Source organism: Triticum aestivum, chromosome 6B, assembly GCF_018294505.1.
Source record: "Triticum aestivum cultivar Chinese Spring chromosome 6B, IWGSC CS RefSeq v2.1, whole genome shotgun sequence".
Taxonomy (NCBI): Eukaryota; Viridiplantae; Streptophyta; class Magnoliopsida; order Poales; family Poaceae; genus Triticum; species Triticum aestivum.
The window spans coordinates 646,347,843-646,370,405 of record NC_057810.1 but is presented as its reverse complement, the minus strand read 5'-3'; positions in this window follow the sequence as shown (position 1 = coordinate 646,370,405).

Here is a 22,563-nt window from a genome sequence, read left to right as displayed (position 1 = left end):
TGGTTGATCATCGGCAAGGCTAAAAAAATCGTCTGCCGCCCGGTAGACGTCGTCGCAATCACCAGAACCGTGTCCTTCTTCATTGCTAGCCATGTTTCCTATGATTAAATCTAGTCAATTAATTCTAGACCTAATAAAATGAATAATGACATAAAAAAGGCCTATTGTTTTGCAGGAACATTGACTCCTTCCTGGTGCGGCAAATCCCGGGCACTCGATATGTCCTAGTTTGTAGCACAAGTCATGCCGAAATTCATGGAAAATTTCAGCATGACCTTTGCTAAAAAGTGGACAAATCGAGAACCTGAAATTTGCGGGAACAGAAATGAATCAACATTCCAGCAAAACATAGGCCACTCAGCATCATTCCCTGGAAACAACAAAGCCACTTGGGCACAATCGAACAACTTCAATGAAAAGATATAACATGATCACTTCAATGAAAAGATATAATCAACAATAAAAGTCTAGGAAGGGATCATCTTTAAAATAAAATTTGCCTAAATTCTTTTCCTTGAAAAATAGTGGTCTTTTCAAAAATCAAAAACCTTTGCAAAATGACCTCACTAAACACTTGTCTACCTAGGATAGAACCCAAATTATGTTGATCTAGCTATTCCTCTCTCTCACACAAACACACATTATTATCTCTAACCCTTCTCTGCCTAGGACAGAACCCAATTAAATTGAAAAGGAACTCCATTTCTCTAACCCTTCTGACCTAATGCTCTAGAATAAAATTTTCCTCTAACCTAGCCAACCTACTAAACCTAGGTTGTTAATCCAACGAACCTACTTAACCTACCTATTTAACCTAGTTAGTTAATCTAGTTTACCTAGATAATTAACCTAATTAAACTAGTTAACGCAGCTAGTTCTCTGTCAAAGCCCTAAATAAATTTTTGCACTAATTAACCTAGATAATTAACCTAATTAAACTAGTTAACCTGACTAGTTCTCTGTCAAAGCCCTAACTAACTTTTTGCACTAACATAGATAATTAACCTAATTAAACTAGTTAACCTAACTACTTCTCTGTCAAAGCCCTAACTAAATTTTTGCCCTAACCTAGATAATTAACCTAATTAAACTAGCTAACCTATGCATGAGAGAGAGAGAGGAGGAGGGGGGCTTACAGAGGATGGCTCCGGTGGTGGCGAGGGAGGCAGTGGTGGCGAGGGAGGCAGGGGCATCTCCGGTGACGCTGAGGGAGGCAGTTGTGGCGAGGGAGGATCCGATGGCGTCGACGGCAGCTCCGGTGGCGTTGATGAGGCCGCACGGCTCCGTGGCGTTGGGGGAAGCTCCGGTGGCGTTGTTGAGGCCGCGCGGCTCCGTGGCGTTGGGGCGGCTCCGGTGGAGTCGACGGTGCACGGCTCTGGTGGCACCGACGTCAGTAGGAGACGACGGTGAAGTGGGGCGACGGTGAATCGGGCAGACGGCGGCGGGGTGGGTCGAGGGATTTGGAGGAGAAGTGGTGGCCGGGGGAAACGGTTTTTTGGTGAAGTCAAACTTAGCGGTAGCGCATTTAGTAAAATGCGCTATAGCTAAGATAGCTATAGCGGTTTTTACAAAACGCGTTGCTGATATAGCTTTGTAATTTTCTTCCATTTTTAATTTCCTTATCTGTTTCTATAGCAGGGGTCTAGGACACGCGCAACATCTACGTTAGCTATAGCGCCTCTTACGAACACACGCTACTACTACGCCTTCCTCCGTTTTTTCGCTTTTCATTTATTTTGCTTTACATTTTATTTTTTCCTTTCTCCTTTTTCTATTTCTTTCATTTTCATTTACTTTTCTATTTGTTTTTCATCTTATTTCATTTCCATTAGTAGTAGCGCTCTTCGTAGGAAACGCGCTACTACTTATGCCCTAGCGGTAGCGCGCTTCTTCCAAGCCCGCTACTGCTACGCGTAGCCTATCATTCGAGCAATGGGAATATTAGTAGTAGCGCTTTTGCCACTACACGCGCTACTGCTAAGGTTGTATCTGTAGCGCGGTTTTTTCTCAATCGCTACTGCTATCTAGCACTAGGACCCTTTTTTGACCCGCGCTGTTGCTAAATTTCTGCGTATAAGGTTTTCCCTAGTAGTGTCCCTCCGTCCGGAATACATGTCGCAGAAATGGATAAAACTTGATGTATCTAGAACTGAAATATGCCTAGACCCATCCATTTATTTTCGGATGGAGGGAATACATGTCAATAGGTCATACCTTTCTATTCTTCAATACCTATTCCATCTCTAATGTAGCATGTTTTATAGTTGAAGCACCATTCTTCTATATAAGGCATGCAAGGGGAAGACGACTATGTTAGAATCTGAAGGGTTACAAACCAGGTCTTTGCAAAAGATCCAAACGCCAGGAGATAATAAACCAACTCCAGTTTTCATAGATACTGCTCCAGCACAGAGAAACCCAACTTCCACTGATAATAAGTAGATTCCAGTGGCTAAAGAACTAGTCTGCTCCAGTCCAGCAAAAGAATGTCAACTCCATTCTAAGAAGCGTGTGCGTATCCTCGCATCATGAAATTTTATAGCATTCTGGCCATATTTTCTACATGTTTCTTACCCATCTCTATTTTAGAAAATAAGGTTAAACGATAGAAGACTTCCTCCATTGGGATTGTATTCGAGGAAATTATCATGTGGGAATTCTCTGTGCTCCAATGCTGATGTAAGTACCTGTTGTATATCACTATATTTTTTACATCAGCATGTGTTTTGTTAATCGGCGTGAATCCAACCTTTATCTGATCTAAAATTAGTTGTAGCAAAATGTTAAAGGCACCAATGTTGATTTTTTGTAAGGAAAACTTCCTGGTAGTTTTGTAAGGAAAACTACCTGGTAGTTTGGCATGAGTGTACTATCTCATATCATGCACATTCCTGAATTGTAGTGCTGCTCTAGTTGCCCATTCATTCATTGTGTCAATGTTGCTTTCATATTACCTTACCTGGCTGATGATAGTTGTGCCATCTTGTGTTAATTTGGTGTAGGCTAGTTGCCCAAACGTTCGTTGTGTCAATGTTGCTTTCATATTCCCATTGATAGCAATGCTAGTGTGTTAATTTGGTGCTACTACTCTGAAAACAGCAAGGCAACCCCATTGTTTCTTTCCAATAAATCTAGGCCAGGTAATATGGCAATAACTCATGATTAATCTGTTAGGTTCCCCTCCTAATTTATGTTATGATGCAATGGTCGAGACACTCTCCACTATCAATAATACAAGCCTGCCAAAATCACCATATGAATCCGTTCAGTTTCCTCTATCTCGAATGCAACGGAAAAAATGTATGTTTGTGAACCAATTAGTGGCTGAAGCAATGATGGAAATGGTGGAGGAATCAGAGGTGCACATTCGTGCGCAACAACAACTGATCAATGTTTTCAGAGACAATGTAGCAAAGCAGCAAGAACTTGCCCACATGCTTATGGGCGTCATCCGCGCCGAGGTTGCAGATTGTGACATTGTAGATTAGGTTCGGTTCATTTATTTGCACTGACATCAATCTTTGATTGCCTAGTGGATGTAATTTCATGTAATATATGTTGGATATGCAATGTTTTTCCCTGTATGTCGTACCTTTGCTTGATCGATTTTGGTCCTGTGCATAATTGCTCGTCGTAATGGGCTCAAATTATCTAATTTGGCCTAAAGACATGTACGAACTTTAGTGGTCCCATTAAGTTAATAGGCCATTACCAGGCCGAAAGTTAATGGTCGGCCCTCTTACCTCCCGGGTCGTTACCAGGCCGACATCGAAGCGGCCAACAGGTGGGCCCATTTGATTTCATGGGTTGTTAACAGGTCGTTACTAAGGTCGGGCCACATATGGCCCAACTATACTGTGGGCCTTTAGTAGGCCAAAAGAGACAGCGGGCTGGTACTAGACCATGAAGAGCATGGGCTGCTAAGAGGTCGAAAGTCAGGTCGTACTGTAAATGGCCCAACTATATTGTGGGCCTTTAGCAGGCCGAAAGAGAAACTGGGCTGGTATTGGACCATGAAGAGCATGGGCCGCTAAAAGGCCAAATCTCAGGTCCGACTACAAATGTCCCAACTCATTTATGGGCCATCAATAGGCTGAAAGACACACCGGGCCGAGAATTGGCCCAACACTTAAATGGGTCGCTAAAAGGCCAAAACTTATGTCCGACTACAAATGGCCCAACTCATTTATGGGTCATCAACAGGCTGAAAGACACACCGGGCCAGAAATTAGCCAACCACTTAAATGGGTCGCTAAAAGGCCGAAAGATGTACATCCTGAAAATTGGCCCATCCCTTGAATGGGCCGTTAACAGGCCGAAATCACATCGGGCCGATATTGAGCCCAGATATATAGCGGGTTGTTAACGGGCTCGAATTGACGATGGGTTGTAATGGTGTCAAATCTTTAACAGGTCGTTGACGGGCCGAATTAGCACATCTCGTATGGGCTGTGGGCTTAAATGAACCTGACACAAGTAGGCCCTATATGGGTCGGCCTGCTAATTTTTACCGGGCCGACCTTTTTCACCGGAATGGGCCACTGTTGGGTTGTGCCACGTGTCGACCTATCATAGGCGCCTCCTGTCCTGTAGCGACCCGACCCGAATGGATCGAAGTCTTTGTGCTTAAGTGTCATCCCTGGATCGGTATGCTCGCACACACAGTACTCGAGGATTTATAACAGAGGTAAATCACATGTATAAAGTAACGTAAATACTATTACCTCAATCCATATAGCGGAAGTGACATCAAAGTTGTGGAGTTCCCAACAACACCAACGACAAAGTCGAGTGTAGACATCGTAACCCTAACGTATCACTTACAGCCATGTAGGTCATCGTAAGGTTCCTGCAACATGAGACATTGCAGCCATGTAGGTCAGTACATTGAATGTACTAGCAAATTCACACCACAGAGTAATGATGAACAATAGCTATCACTACATGCATATTTGGCTGGTGGAGGCTCTAAGTTTATTTTTTTCCATAAAGCTAATTTTTCCCTACAACAAAGGAATAAACTTTATTTTTACTACCAAGTTATACCAATATTGAGAAGGTTCCCCCAACTCAGTCCCATAATTAATCATTACCCAATACATTAAATAAAGAGTGATGAGATCAACAAAATATTCACTTCCCGATACTCAAAATTGTCCATAGCCGGGGACACAGCTAACCATGATTAGTTTATACACTCTGCAGAGGTTGCGCACTTTTCCCCACAAGACTCGATCGCGTCCCTTGAAGTCCTCGCACTGCTTGGTGTCTGAGAACAGGATGACCAAGACACAGTCTTTCTGAAGCATTTACTCTCTACTCCGGGTAGACCAGTACACCTACAATCCCCCTACATCTGCTAGTCCACCTCTTCAAGAGATCACACAACTTACTCAACTATGCCAGAGCCCATAATGGCTTATGGCTGCACACAGAAGTTTCTAGACATGAAATATCATATGATCCCTTTGAGCCTGGGTGGCATTCTGTAGGGTAATCACATGGGTACTCCGGGATTCCCTTGGGCAAGCACTGGGTTCTCCAGGTGCTCGGGCAAGCCACTAGTTTCTCTAGGATGCCCCAACCATTCCACCCAGATGTGTGTTAAAGTTGCCACCTTATGTTGTCCAAAATTATTATCTCTCGCAACTTGCATGAATCACACATACCAATCCCCTTCTACAAGCATGGCTAAGCAATATATCAGCATAACTTATAAACCCGGGGTGTTTCAAGGATCAAAGGTTCCTACCTCGTGAACTACTCCCTCTATCCCAAAATATAAGAACGTTTTCAACACTACACTAGTGTCCAAAATGTTCTTATATTATGGAACGGAGGGAGTACATAGCAAATGCCCAATTCCCAATCATACTCATGCAATATTTGAGGGTGAAACTAATGCATAGTAAAAACTGGGTATTGAAAAATATGATCGAAGTGTGAACTTGCCTTGTACTTTTGATGAAGATTCGTCGCACTCATAACTCGTGATAGTTTTACTCGTCACACTCCTATCAATCTATTGTAAGCAAGCAACTGCATACATAAGCACTCAAGCAAAAGATGCAAAGAGAAATCAAGAAAATTTCCAAATAAAACACGAAAACAAGCAAATAACTAAACTAAACAGAAAACAAAACTTAACGGCATTATTTTTCATGTGGATTAGATCTTAACAATAGGTACATGTGATTTTCTACGATTGCAAAAAGAATCAACTCAAACGGAGTTTCGAAACTCAAGATACGAACAAAACAAGATCAAATTCAAAATCTGAACTGAAATTAAATTTTTAATTGTCAAAATCATGTTCAAGTTGGTTTAGTGGACAGAGGGAAATGTTACGAAGATTTAGGCGTTGGATTCATTGGATTTAGATAAGCGAGTAAAAAGTTATGGCTATTTGAAAAATAAGGGTCAAACTGTTTTACAGAAGAAAATGAGCTATGAATAAGAATTCTTGTCTTAAAATGTAAATACAGGGACTAGTTTATAAATCTAATTATTCTACCGTACACTAATCTAAAAATAATAAGCTATGGAAGTATATAAAAAATACGAAGAAAGATACTTTATAAGATAGAGAAAAGACGACTTCAGAAAGAGGAGACGACTTCCAGAATTCCCGCCGGAGAGAAGAAATATATTTTTTTAGTAAATCTAGTCAAACCAAAATATTGATTTAACCCGAATCGGATGATTTTTAGAGGCTCTATGGGTCTATATTTATAGGTGGAAAAGAGGTTTAGGGGTCAAAGGCTAAGCAATGTGGGACTAAACGTAGACGAACAAATAAAACGAAGGGAATCGCATGGGCCAAAAAACACCATGGGCTAGCCGTGCGCATGCTGCAGTAATTTTTTTCGGCCAAAGAAAAAAGATAAAGGAAAAACTGAGAAGGAAATTGCTGGCTTGGCCTGGCCCATGTAGGAAAGAAAGAAAAAAATGGGGCGCCGCTGCCACTATGTTGTGCATGTGGGAAACATATAGTTACGGCGTTCGCGTATTTTTTAAATAAAAATAGAAAAAGAAAACTGAATAACGAAAATAAATAAAATTTTATATAGGCATATTATATATCAAAATTTTCAGAAAATGATTTTCTAAAACTTGACATTTTTTAGCGGCTAATAAATTTCACGAAATTTAAAATAAAGCAAACAGTGTTATTGGTTTATTTAAAAACCAAATAAAAACTTTCAAATACCAAAATAATTTCAAATTTATTTCTCTCCATTTTTCTACTGTAGGGATTCATTTTACCCTAATTTTCATATATTTTATTTTTGGAGAAAAATATTTGAATGAAACCCAAATAACTCCAAATTGAAAATAATTTCAAAGGGACTTTAAATTTGATTCTTTTAAACTTCCAACTCATATTCATATGATTTGAAGAAGTCATTTTATCTTCTCTCATGAAAATGATTGAGTCGCATAAAGTTTCTGAAGTTTGGAATATTTCCAAATGGAATTCAAATCTTTTCAAAACCCTTTTTCATTTAATTTAAATGGAAGAAGTCATATCATCTTCACTCTAGGGTTTTGTGATGAAATGAATTTGAATTCATGGAGATCAGAAAGCAAAGTGAAAGTTTTGGGAAAGTCATTTTATTCCCTCTCATTCAACTTTCAAAAAGTTTCATATTTCACTCAATTTCACACAGGCAACCACATCACAATCAAACAAACAATCAAAACTAGTCTTTTTAATATAACATTCCAAAATTTAGAATTTTGGGATGTTACATGTCCAATGAGTGGATGACATCTGTCCAACGGTGAGCCAACACGTGTTTCCTCCGGCCAATGAGAATTTTACACGTGGAAAATCCTCATCGGTTAGGGCTGTTAATGGGTTATCGGATCCAAAACCGGACCCAATAACTTAACGGCGACCCGTTATGGTGGATGCCACATGTCGGTCACCCTTGACGAAATCACTTTCATGACGCGCCATTTATCATCATGGAAGTGGACACTTCCATCATGATAATTTTGGTAGTGTCATGGAACACTTCTACGACAGCACAGGTATGACTATCTTGATTCTGTCATAAAATTGTCATGGATGTACATGCATGACAGAAAACGTGACCTACTGTGACAAACACGTATCATCACGAAAGTGTTTTTTTTGTAGTGTGGCGAACCATTATGTGATGAAGTCGGAGCATGATTTATTTTTTTGATTGTATTCCTTATGAGTGGTGGTCAGGGACGAGCGATAGTCTTTTTAAACCAATCTATCCCCCTAGGAGCATGCGCGTAGTACTTCGTTTCGATAACTAATAAATTTTTGCAATAAGTATGTGAGTTTTCATGACTAATGTTGAGTCCATGGATTATAAGCATTCTCACCCTTCCATCATTGCTAGCCTCTCTTGTGCCGCGCAACTCACGCCGGTACCATACACCCACCATATACCTTCCTCAAAACAGCCACCATACCTACCTATTATGGCATTTCCATAGCCATTCCGAGATATATTGCCATGCAACTTTCCACCGTTCCATTTATTATGACAGCTTCATCATTGTCATATTGCTTTGCATGATCATGTAGTTGACATTGTATTTGTGGCAAAGCCACCTTTCATAATTATTTCATACATGTCACTCTTAATTCATTGCACATCCCGGTACACTGTCGGAGGCATTCATATAGAGTCGTATTTTATTGTAACTATCGAGTTCTAATTCTTGAGTTGCAAGTAAATAAAAGTGTGATGATCTTCATCATTAGAGCATTGTCCCAGTGAGGAAAGGATGATGGAGACTATGATTCCCCCACAAGTCGGGATGAGACTCCGGACAAAAAATAAAAATAAAAAAGTGGCCAAAAAATGAGAATTGCCCAAATAAAAAAATGAGAGAAAAAGAGAGAAGGGGCAATGTTACTATTCTTTTTGCACACTTGTGCTTCAAAGTAGCACCATGATCGTCATGATAGAGAGTCTCCTGTGATATCACTTTCATATACTAGTGGGATCTTTCATTATAGAACTTGGCTTGTATATTCCAATGATGGGCTTCCTCAAATTTTCCTAGGGCTTCATGAGCAAGTGAGTTGGATGCTCGCCCACTTAGTTTTCTTTTTGAGCTTTCATAAACTTATAGCTCTAGTGCATCCGTTGCATGTCAATCCCTACTCACTCACATTGATATCTATTGATGGGCATCTCCATAGCCCGTTGATACGCCTAGTTGATGTGAGACTGTCTCCCTCTTTTTGTCTTCTCCACAACCACCATATTCTTTTCCACCGTATTGTTGTTGTCAATATTAAACTTTTCTTTTGAATCTTATGTACCTAAACATTCAAGCCAAAATAAAGAAAATTGCATGGATAAATATGTTAGATAGCATTTCACATTAAAGATTCTATTTTTATCATTTACCTACTCGAGGACGAGTAGGAATCAAGCTTCGGGATGCATGATATGTCTCCAACGTATCTATACTTTTTGATTGTTCCATCATATTATATTATCTGTTTTGGATGTTTTTTATGCATTATTATGCTATTTTATATTATTTTGGGACTAACCTATTAACCTAGAGCCCAATGCCAGTTCCTATTTTTTCCCTGTTTAGAGTTTCATATAAAAGGAATACCAAATAGAGTCCAAACGGAATAAAACTTTCGTGATGATCTTTCTTAAACCAGAAGCTAACCAGGAGAATTGGAGATGAAGTCGGAGGAGCCACGAGGCAGCCACAAGTGTGGAGGGTGCGCCCCCTGTCCTGTGGGCCCCTCATGGGTATCCTGGCCTAATTTTTTCGCCTATATATTCCCATATACCCCCAAACCAACCAGGGCATCCACGAAAACACTTTTCCACCACCGCAACCTTCTGTACCTGTGAGATCCCATCTAGGGGCCTTTTCCGGCGTCCTGCCGGAGGGGGATTTGATCTTGGAGGGCTTCTACATCAACACCATTACCCTTCAAATGAAGCATGTGTAGTTTACCTCAGACCTACGAGTCCATAGCTAGTAGCTAGATGGCTTCTTTTATTTCTCTCTCTTTGATTCTCAATACCAAGTTCTCCTCGATGTTCTTGGAGATCTATTCGATGTAATACTTTTTTGCGGTGTGTTTGCCGACATCCGATGAATTGTGGATTTATGATCAACTTATCTATGAATATTATTTGAATATTCTTTGAATTCTTGTATGCATGATTTGATATCTTTGCAAGTTTCTTCGAATTATGGTTTGGTTTGGCCCACTAGATTGGTTCTTCTTGCAATGGGAGAAGTGCTTAGCTTTGGGTTCAATCTTGCGGTGTCCTTTCCTAGTGACAGTAGGGGCAGCAAGGCATGTATTGTATTGTTGCCACAGAGGATAAAAAGATGGGGTTTTCATCATATTGCTTGAGTTAATTCCTCTACATCATGTCATCTTACTTAATGCGTTACTCCATTCTTTATGAACTTAATACTCTAGATGCATGTTGGATAGGGGTCGATGTGTGGAGTAATAGTAATAGATGCAGAATCGTTTCGGTCTACTTGACACGGACGTGGTGCCTATGTTCATGATCATTGCCTTAGATATCGTCATAACTTTGCGCTTTTCTATCAATTGCTCGGTAGTAATTTGTTCACCCACCGTATTATTTTCTATCTCGAGAGAAGCCTCTGGTGAAACCTATGGTCCCCCGGGCCTCTTTTCCATCATACAAGTTCCCGATCTATAATTTTAGTTTCCGATCTACTATTCTTGCAATCTTTTACTTTTCGATCTATAAACCAAAAATATTTACTTTATCGTTTATCTATATCTACCAGATCTCACTTTTACAAGTAACCCTGAAGGGATTGACAACCCATTTATCGCGTTGGGTACAAGTTTGTTTGATTGTTTGTGCAGGTATACGGTGATTTGTGAAGGAAATATGCCCTAGAGGCAATAATAAAGTTATTATTTATTTCCTTATATCATGATAAATGTTTATTATTCATGCTACAATTGTATTAACCGGAAACATGATACATGTGTGAATACATAGACAAACAAATTGTCACTAGTATGCCTCTACTAGACTAGCTCATTAATCAAAGATGGTTATGTTTCCTAACCATAGACATGAGTTGTCTTTTGGTTAACGGGGTCACATCATTAGTAGAATGATGTGTTTGACATGACCCATTCCGTTAGCTTAGCACTTGATCGTTTAGTATGTTGCTATTGTTTTCTTCATGACTTATACATGTTCCTACAACTATGAGATTATGCAACTCCCGTTTATCGGAGGAACACTTTGTGTGCTACCAAACGTCACAACGTAACTGGGTGATTATAAAGGAGATCTACAGGTGTCTCCAAAGGTACATGTGGAGTTGGCGTATTTCGAGATTAGGTTTTGTCACTGCGATTGTCGGAGAGGTATCTCTGGGCCCTCTCGGTAATGCACATCACTATAAGCCTTGCAAGCAATGTAGCTAATGAGTTAGTTACGGAATGATGCATTATATAATGATTAAAGAGACTTGCCGGTAACGAGATTGAACTAGGTATTAAGATACTGACGATCGAATCTCGGGCAAGTAACATACCGATGACAAAGGGAACAACGTATGTTGTTATATGGTTTGACCGACACTACTAGGAAAAGGGCTATAGATAGGACTGATTCTAATGGCGCACCAGGTAAATAGTGCGCCACTACTATATACTAATGGCGCACCGGTTGCAGGTGCGCCATTAGTGTGGAAGACACTAATGGCGCACCGGACTCACGGTGCGCCACAATATTGATTTTTTTCCCCATTTTTCCATACAAACTAATGGCGCATGATGACAAAGTGCGCCATTACTAGTTAGAACTAGTAATGGCGCACGACCCAGACAGTGCGCCATTAGTATATTTTTTTTACTTTTTTGGAAACCTACTAATGGAGCACCATGTCAAAGTGCGCCATTACTAGTTTAAACTACTAATGGCGCACTTTTCCACAGTGCGCCATTAGTATACATATGTTTTTTTACTTTTCTGCAAAAAGTACTAATGGCGCACCACCTGCAGGTGCGCCATTAGTAACCAGGGCTACTAATGGCGCATTTTGTGGTGGTGTGCCATTAGTAACCTGGGACCAACAAGATATTTTGGACAGCCCACCTACCCACTCACTTTCCCCACTTCATTCTCTCCACCTCCTCCAAGCTTGTCTCGGCTGCCTCCTCCTCCTCACATCATTTCCACCATAGATTCATCAAAATTAAGTGGTGAAATTACCTTTTTTTTGATAGGTAAGTAAGGGGAAAGCTATCTTCATGATGTAGATCTACTTTTTTACTCCCTAGCTCGCTCCAACAACGTGCACAAGCACTTTTTGTGGCCTAGCTAGATCTATGTATGTTTGTGGTGTTACTTGTGTTTGTGGTGTTGCACATATGTTTGTGTTTGCAGGTACCGGTATTTGAAATGCGATAGTTGCCAATATTTTGCCGGAATGTTGATTCATTTCCATTTCGGCGAGAATTTTGGCACTATGCATTCTTTTTGGTCCTATTTTTAGGGAAGGTCATACCAATTTTTTTCTTGGTTCTAAAATATCGTTTTGCTCTATCCCGTAGGCGACCATGGTCCGCACAATGACCGAAGCATCGTGAATAGGTTTTTGAGCTCCGCGAAGGCCGAGATGCTTCAAAAGAACGAGACGGAGATAAGATGTCCGTGTCGAAGATGCAAGCTGAAGAGCCTTATTGCGGACCCAGATTCCGGGCAGGTGCGGGACCACCTGCTCCTGCGTGGTTTCATGGATGGCTATCGGTGGCAAGGTTATGAAGATGACTATGAAGTCATCCATGGGGGCCGGGCAAGAAATGAGGAAGGGCAACAAGACAACCACCGCGGCGAGGGCGGGCGAGAAGACGAAGAATCTCCAAGACATGATCACGACGGTGATGATGTACACAATCATCATGTAGATGATGTCGTACATGATGATGAGGAAGATCAAGATGAAGGGTATGATCATGAAGATGAAGATGCCGGAGCAGACGACGATGGAGGCTGGGTGCAGGACCCTCATATTCAAGAGCTGCCACCCGAGAGAAAGTCAAGCTGGATCAACTGGATATAGACGCGGTTACTCCATTGTATGAAGGATGCAGGCCCGAGGATACCCGCCTGAAAGTAACGCTCATGGCTCTGGAGATGAAGGTAAAACACAAAATGACCGACGCATGCTTCGACGAGAACATGTCATTCTGGCACGAACGTCTTCCCAAGGGGAACAAGTGCCCGACCAGTTTTGAGGAGGCGAAGAAAATCGTGTGTCCTCTGGATTTACCGCAAGTGAAATACCATGTGTGCATGAACAATTGCATCATTTATCGGGACGAGCACGCGGAGTCTACCATATGTCCAGTGTGCAGCATCACTCGATACAAGAAGAGGAAGAAAGCTCCTCGAAAATCGGTGTGGTACTTTCCGATCACTCCTCGTCTGCAGCGGTATTTCGCGGACCCTAAGGTAGCAAAGCTCCTGCGTTGGCACACGGATAGGGAGGAGAAGAAGCGAGAAGATGACGGAAATGATCCAGAGATAAATAAAAAAGACAAGATGCTGAGTCACCCTAAGGATGCGAGCCAGTGGCAAGCGTTGAATTTCGAATACCCATAATTTGGGAAGGATCCAAGGAACATAGTGCTGGGCGCGAGCACCGATGGAGTCAATCCGTTTGGCAGCCAGAGAAGCACACATAGCACCTGGCCTGTGTTTGTGTGGATGTACAACCTTCCCCCCTGGTTGTGCATGAAGAGGAAGTACATTCACATGAGTATGCTAATTGAAGGGCCGAAACAACCAGGGAACGACATCAATCTGTATCTGGGGCTGCTGAAGGTGGAGCTAGACACGCTGTGGAAAATGCCAGCCAATACGTGGGATGCTGCAGAGAAAGAATATTTCCCTATGAGAGCCGCACTACTCACGACGGTGCACGACTATCTCGGTTACGGATATCTCGCGGGGCAGGTAGTTCATGGATTTTCTGGATGCGTAAGGTGCATGGATGACACAACGTATCTCCAGCTAGATAGAGATCCCGGGTCTTCGCAAACCATGTTCATGGGACATCGAAGGTGGCTTCGCGACGATGACCCGTGGAGGAAACGCAAGGATCTGTTCGATGGTGAAACCGAACCCCGAAAATGCCCGTGTACGAGGAGCGGCGAGGAAATAGACGAGCTGTTGAAAAATTGGAAAGACTGCCCACTGCCGGGAAAGAAGCAAAAGGCGCCAGAGCCGGGAAAGAAGCAAAAGGCGCCAGAACCGCTGCTGAAGGTATGGAAATCGAGGTCTGTTTTCTGGGACTTGCCGTACTGGAAGATCCACCGTGTGCATCACAGCCTTGATGTCATGCATATCATGAAGAACGTGTGCGAGAGTCTGCTTGGTACCCTGCTCAACATGCCAGAGAGGACCAAAGATGGGCCGAAAGCAAGGGCAGACTTGAAATCAATGGGCATCAGGCAGGAGCTTCACGCTAATGATGATGATGATGATGATAATGATGATGATGATGATGATGATGATGATGATGATGAGGCGAAGCAGGACACAGAAAGTCGTCGCAAAGGCAAAAAGGCCAAGAAGATCGGAAAAGACTACCCTCCCGCGTGCTTCACTCTAAGTCAGGAGGAGATCGAGCAGTTTTTCACCTGCCTCCTAGGAGTAAAACTTCCTTACGGTTACGCGGGGAAGATAAGCAGATACCTAGACCCAGCGAAGCAGAAGTTCAGCGGGATGAAGTCTCACGACTGTCACGTGCTGATGACGCAGATACTTCCAGTTGCAATCCGTGGGATCATGGACGCGCACGTCCGTGAAACGCTATTTGGCCTATGCAACTATTTCACAAGTCCATTGGCGTGAGACAACTCAGAAGGCTATAGGAAGACATTGTGGTGATACTATGCGAGCTTGAGATGTACTGGTGCATCTGCTGGTCCATATCGTGGAGGATATCATCCAACTCGGGCCGACGTTCCTGCACAGCATGATGCCGTTCGAAAGGATGAATGGTGTCATCAAAGGATACGTTCGAAAATGTCACGTCCAGAGGGAAGTATAGCCAGGGGCTTTCTGACCGAAGAGTGCATCTCCTACTGCACGAATTATCTAGGCATCGAGAACCCCGTTGGTCTGCCCATCAACAGGCACCTCGGCAGGCTTGCTGGATGGGGTCACCGTGAGGGTCGCCGTGAAATGCATGTCGACTTCGAGGGTCGACTCGCCGACTTTGAAAGAGCAAACCTAGTCGCGCTACAACACATAGACGTGGTCGATCCTTGGGTGGTAGAGCACAAAACCTTTATTGAGAAGACGTACAATGACCAAGGCCAACAGAGGACGGACAGAGATATAATCAAAGAGCACAACTCATGTTTCACGCGTTGGTTCAAGCAGAAGCTTCTGTCGTACCCTTTACATGAGGATTCTTCCGCGGAAGAACAACTCAAATTCGCCTTGTCACAGGGCGCCGAGCACAACCTGATGACCTATGAGGCGTACGATATCAACGACTACACATTCTATACTGAGGACAAGGACATGAAGAGCGATGGTTATCAGAACTCCGGGGTAACGATGGAATCCTACACCGGCAACGACAAGGACATATACTACGGAAGGATCAAGGAGATCTGGGAGCTGAGCTACGCTGGAGAGAAGGTCCCGATGTTCCGTGTCAGATGGGCCAAGAGCATCCTAAAATAAGACCAGTATTTCACCACCATGGTTATACCCGAAGCCAAATCCAAGACCGCGGGCGCAAACGTCACCGCGAAAAATGAGCCATGGGTACTGGCTTCCCAACTGGACCAATGCTTCTTCATTACCGACCCGCCAAAGCCCAGTCGTGTTGTCGTGAGGAGAGGCAAAAGGAAGATCATCGGAATGGATGGAGTAGCCAATGAGCAAGACTTTGACAAGTACGGCGACCCGAAGATCGAACATGACGACGACGATGAAGTAGCAGCACACACCACAAGAAGAAGCAGGACCACCCTACCTAAAGGACGTCCGTTCCACAGAAGAACTCCATTTGCGAAAAAGAAGGGCAAGAAGATTGTGAACAAATAGCTAGCTAAGATCGATTGTATTTAAATCGTAGTCTTCATTTCTCGATTGTATTTCATGGGCACTTTTTGATATCATGAATATTTTTAAATTTCATGGGCACTTTTTGAATTCATGAGGACACTTGATCTCGATCCCCCTCCATCTCGATCTTGATTCCCCCTCCATCTCGATCTCGATCCCCCTCCATCTCGATCCCACCTGCACCCTCCCCCGCTAGCTCCACCGACGCTGACGACCCACCGCAACCCTCCCTCGCTCCACCGCCGCCGACGAGCACCCGCCCCCCCGCACCCTCCCCCGCTCCACCGCCGCCAACGGGCACCCCCCGCACCCTCCCCCGCTCCACCGCCGCCAACGGGCACCCCCACACCCTCCCCCGCTCCACCGCCGCCGCTGATGATATTTTCAAGTAACAAATTTGAACATATTTTTTAAAAAATTATTACTGTTTTTATAAAAAAAATATTACTGTTATGATTTAAACAAGTTTGAACATATTTAAACACAAATAAATATAAAAACAGCATTTAAAATGCATAAAAAATATTGGGGAGCCTGGGAATCGAACCCAGGACCTCCTGGTGTGTGTGCTGCGTGCTGACCAGTCGGGCTAGTGGGTGGGTTCTGTTGTAGATAGGGTTAGGTTGTAGATAGGGCTAGTGGGCTAGATTAGAACAAAATTCTAATGGCGCACCGAGCGCTGGTGCGCCATTAGAATAGTCGTACTTATGGCGCACGAGATGGTGGTGCGCCACTAGAAAGCTTTCCCCACACTAAAGCCCCAATCTCTCTAATCTCTCCCGCTGCCCCCCTCCCCCGTGTTCACCGCCCCCCTCGCCGCCCCCCTCGCCTCCTTCGCCGTCCCCGAGCCGAGCGCCGCCTCCCTCGCCGCCTCCCTCGTCGTCCCTGAGCCGAGCACCGTCCCCCCTCCGCCCGCGCCCGCGCCCGCGCCGCCCCCCCCCCCCCGCGGCCCCGCCTGTGTCAACCTCCATCCCGAGCTTGACAGCTAGGGTTCCTTGCCGCCGCCACCGCTGTCGGCCCGCCGCCGCGGTGCGCCCAGCCGGCCGAACCCTCCGCTGTCCCGCCTCCGGTACAGGACCCCAGCAGCGCCTCCCCCCATCAAGCAGTCGCTCCCACCAGCGGTGCCCCCCTCCCTGGAGCAGGCGCTCCTGCCCAGCAACGCTGCCGCCCGGAGCTACGCCGGCGACCAGTCCGTAGGCAGGTAGCCACCACTCCCCCCTCCCTCTTCCCTCATCCCCCTCCCTCCTTCCTCTTGCATCCTCTGTTCATTTTTTTCCTGATTTTTTAGTGCATGAGTACTTGATGTAGATTCGATACTGTGGGAATATAATGATAGTTATTTCTTGCTATGATGATTGCAGCCAATATTAGTAAGTAACTATTGCGTTGTGAGGTTTCTGGATTAACTAACAGGTTTAAGTTCAGAGCCAAACAGTAGAGGTCAGTAATCATAATTATTTTATTCCAAACTGCAACCAAGCTAAGGTAGTATCTTAGCAAGCATTTGATGCCTTTGATTATTGAAAGGAATCAAACTGTCATTTTTGCCCATTTCTGTGGTTATTGGAGTAGCATCCTCTACTTTCTCTTACCAGCAGAGCATAACTGTTACTTCATGTTTCTCAAGATATACATGCTGAAGTTTCTGTAACAATCAAGGAGAACATCTGGAAACAAAATATGATTTAAGATACACAACAAGTAGCAGGTAACATCACAAATTAGGATTTTTCTACTAGCTAGTATGCGGAAGCAGGTTGCATGGGCCAGATTTCTACTGCCACAAAGTTAAAGTAAATGCCATTTTTAGTTCTGATGATGGGTGGCAGGAAGCTGCACTTTGAGATGCAGGGCTGTCCATTTGAGAGTAAATTAGGATTATTTTGGACAATGAGCAGAGCTTAGGTAAGGAAATGTTCTTTATTAGTTAAGTATATGGGCTGCTGCTCATGTTGCTGCTGGTGCTTTGGGTGATTCGACAGGCTGAAGCTATATTAGTTAAGTATATAGAGCACCACCCAAGATGTATGTACATACCCAGCTATCATCAGTAACTTAAACAAAACAGTTGGATGTTCTTGGAGTTTCTTTGTTGAATCTGAAATTGCAACAAACAAATCGGGACAAATTCCTTTTTTTACAAAAGATCGATCGGTCAAAGTTTTGGTTGCCGCTCTATCTAGTGTGAATAGTTTACGGCATGCTTCAGACTTACTTTGATGGTTGCAATATAACTTTTGATCCATCTTTGGTACTAATATCAAAGAGGTATACAGGTGGTGAGTACAGGAGCTAAGAGTCTCAGGATCAGATCAATTTGCCTATGTTGCTTCCAAGGAGTTGTTCTCTGTCTGGTCCAATTCTGAAGAAATAAAAAGTGAATAGTTTGTTTGTTCCCTGTGTGGTCACTATATTTTTTGAGTACTGACATTAGTTATGTTTGTTAGCAGCAAGATATTTAAATGAATCTTGTTGTTTTTCAACTGTTCAACTGATGCAATGAAACTGAATATAGTAGTTGAAAACCCTGTTTTTCTTCCCGATCGTGAAAATTTGAAGTCCTGTTTGTGTTTTGGTTTTGTTGGTTGACAATTATGTTTAGTTTTTCATTTCATGGGTGCTGTAAAATGTGCAGGTGGTGAGTTGAGGCTCAGCATACAGCTTGTTTGGACTAACCAAGAGGACGAGGTATGTTGCTTGCCCAAGCTAAGTGACACGTACGCGCCAAGTTTTATGTTATATAATTACCTGTTAGTGCTTAGTTAAACTGCATGATACGGCCATAGCAGATGGATGGTATATATACTAGGTGTTGTTTTGTTTCTTGCCAATGTATTCAGGTATATATACTAGGTGTTGTTTTGTTTCTTGCCAATGTATTCAGAGAGCAGATGTGCCACTGCAGATTTCTTTTCTTGAAGGCAGCTCACATAAGTTCAGCTACAAGTGAACAACTTGCTGCTATTAGATCTGGAATGGAAGCTCACATAAGTTGAGCTGATTTTTGTCCATGTGAAAGCAGAGGACCATATGGTCTGTGGCCTTTTCATCCATATGAAAGTAGAGGCACATTGTGGTGCTAGTTTGCTGGGTTTTGTCTCCGACCATTGTGTCATGATGAATTTGCAGGTACCCCAAGAGGCCCTTGAGTTTGCCGGAATGTTGATTAACTTCCGTTCCGGCAAATTCGGGTACTCCATATGTCCTATTTTCAGCAAAGGTCATGCTGAAATTTTCCGTGAATTTTAGCATGACTTTGCTAAAAATAGGACATATGGGGTACTTGCGACTAATGCATGGGCCGGGGTATCTTAGTACTTAATTAAGTAGGATCAACTGCCCCTTAATTCTTGCTGCATTAAACCATAGGTGGCAATAGAGCCAAGTGATTAGGCCCAACTTAGAATTCTCCTTAGCATCGATAAACCCTAGATGATAAACCCAACATAGGTGGCAATAGAGCCAAGTGATTAGTGCCAAGTGATTAGGCCCAACCTAGGGTGCCTCGGCATCAATAAACCCTAAATGATGAAAAATTAACTTGGCTGCCCCGGATGCCTCGGTGTCGATGAGAACCTAAATGATGTATGCTTAGGCTTTTAGGGTGCCTCGGTGTCGACAAACCCTAAATGATGAAAGCTTAGGCTTTTAGGGTGCCTCGGTGTCGACAAACCCTAAATGATGAGACCATGATCTTCTTCCTTGACAATAACCAACTTTTTGACCAAACTTTTTTCCTATTTAGAGCGAAACATGGCCCACAATGATGAGGCCGGTGGTTCGGGCGGCAAGCAATTCTGGGAGCTGTCCCAGGAGATGGAGGAACAACCTCACTGCTATGAGGACGCCGCGGAAGACACCGATCCTCATTACACAACCCCTAGTGGCGTCGGGGATGACACCACTGATGGTGCCGCCGAGGATGCCACCACTGATGATGGCGGCGCACACACAGATGGCAGCCAACCGAAGAAGCAAAGGAAGGACCGGCGTCCGAATGCGCTCCACACCCTCAAGGAGGAATTCTCTCAAGTGGACTCCGACGGGAATCCAACGGAGCCCAAACATATAGTCAAGGGGTACTCGGTTCAGCTCGGGAGCATTCTCCGGAGCACCATCTCGATTAACACCGAGAACCTTGGGCATAAGGACCGAGGGAATTTGCGCAACCTCCTCTTCACGAAGCTGCACGAATGATACAAGTTCCCCGCCGAATTTGAAAACACACGCCTCTCAGGGAATAAAGTGAACAATGCCGCCCTCACGAAGATGAGCACGGCCCTGTCTACTTGGAGAAGCGTGGTGAAGAGAATGATTGATAAAAGTGATAGTTATGAGAAGATCAAGGCGAAATATCCTTTGATGAGCGAAGATGAGTACAAGGAGTTCAAGATCAAGTGCTCGAGCAGTGCAACCTCCGAATCAAGTCAGTGGGGGAAAGAAATGCGGGAGTTGAACTTAGGGGAACACAAACTCGGTCCCGGCGGTTACAGAGTGGCGGAGCCTATATGGGACAAGGAGGACGCGGAGCGTGCCGAGCAAGGCCTACCACCCCGCTCCGAGAAATACAACGGTAAGAAGAAGACCAAGAACTATGTCAGGGCCCGGTACAAGGAGGACCCGATAACAAAGGAGGTTACCATGGATCCAAAGACCAGGGCGCTTGAGCTTGTTCTGGTAAGGAATACACCCCCGCGTAATTAGCTCCATATGGTTGCACTCTAATTAATCCCCAATATTTCTAAATGGTTCACGTTCCTTTCGTAGGACACTGAAAGCAGTAGCGCGGGGTCGTCTCAGAGCTCCCCTTTCGACACCCCTTTAAATAGGGCGTTGAACATAATGAAAAGCAAGGATACGCTCACTAAGCCGACGTCAGCTGGTCGTGTGGCCGGCAAAGGCTTGTCCACAAAATGGGGGTCATACTATACCGCTGGTGTGCGGAAGGAGAAAAAGGTCAGCTCAAAAAGCCAGACGCGCGAGGTTGAAGCACTCAAGGCACAAGTGGCGTGAATTCCGGAGCTTGCCCAAGAGCAAGTGGAACAACAACTGGGAACGAAGCTCAACGCCATGGTGCCTACGTTGATTCATCGGCTGACGATGTGGATTGCGGGTGGCCAACAGGGGCCTCCCCCGGTTCCCAGCTTCACGACCAGCAACTCGCATAGCGTGCAGGTGGCGCCATTGGTGTCTCCGGCGGCGCCATTGGTGTCTCTGGCGGCGGCGCCATTGGTGTCTCCGGCGGCGGCGCCATTGGTGTCTTCGACGGAGGCGGTATTCGTGTCTCCGGCGCCCGCACGAGCATTGGAGCTTAATGCACCCGGGTGTACGCCGGCCGACACCTCGCCAGCAAGCACCCCCTCCGTCAGTTGCACGCCCGCCGTTGGCGGTGCCTCGACATTAGCCGAGCTCGACGGCATCACGGTAACTAAGCCTCTCGGCCGATGACTTCATCTCCTTGCCTTTGACTGGGCATCCCTGACGCCCTGTACATGTTTTCGCAGGGCATCGCCGACGTTCCTTGCACTCTTCTACACTTCGTGGGCACCGAGTTGGTCGATGTCGCCAAGGGAAGAATCGTTCAACCGGGCAACCCAATGTTCCACGGTAATCCGATGCCACCCACAGTGTATAGGGTTGAAGTGGTTCGGGTGCTGCCAGGCTGCGACGAGCTGTTACCTCCGGTTCGACCCGCTGGGGCCGACGAAGAAGATGAGATGACCCTCAGCACCTGCGTAAACTGGCCCCTGCTTTGGCCGAAGAGCCAGATTCGTTTGGGGGCGGGGGACACCACCGCACAGACAAGACCGCCAGTCGTGCCGGCACCAAGCCATGGCAAGAACGCCGCAACGCTACCGGACCTGCCGGACATCCCTATGTCAGACATCCCTATGGCACAGGATCCGGACAGCCCTATGGCACAGGATCCGGACGACGATGGCAATGACGACGATACATTTACCAAAGTCGATAAGTACTTTGCCGAACATGGGTACGCTAACGAGTTCTGCGGGCCTCTTTCTCAAGAACCCAACCAAGACGACCGCAATCTAGCTGGTACGGTGGAGAAATCCAATTGCAATAGGCGTCGTCTGGCATTTAGTTCTCAGGAGACGCCTCCAGCTCCCGCCTTCACCGAGCCTCAAATAGTTGAGGTGCGAAATATTATCAGCCCCAACATGCTCAAGAAGGCAGTCTGTGAGCAGAACTCGGTCCCACTACAGGAGATCAAGAAGAAGGGACAGAAATGAAAGACTAACAAGGGCGCCGGTGCGAGCCAGCCGGCACCGAGTTCGATCCGTGCTTAGGACGGGCCACCTTCACATAAGGATATCTCGAGGAGGGTGCATGTGGCGGGTAGGGCGATGCTACCGCCAAATATGCTGAATGCTGCAACCGGTGCTATGCGGAGTCTGCACGACAGTGTTCTTTCTTTGGA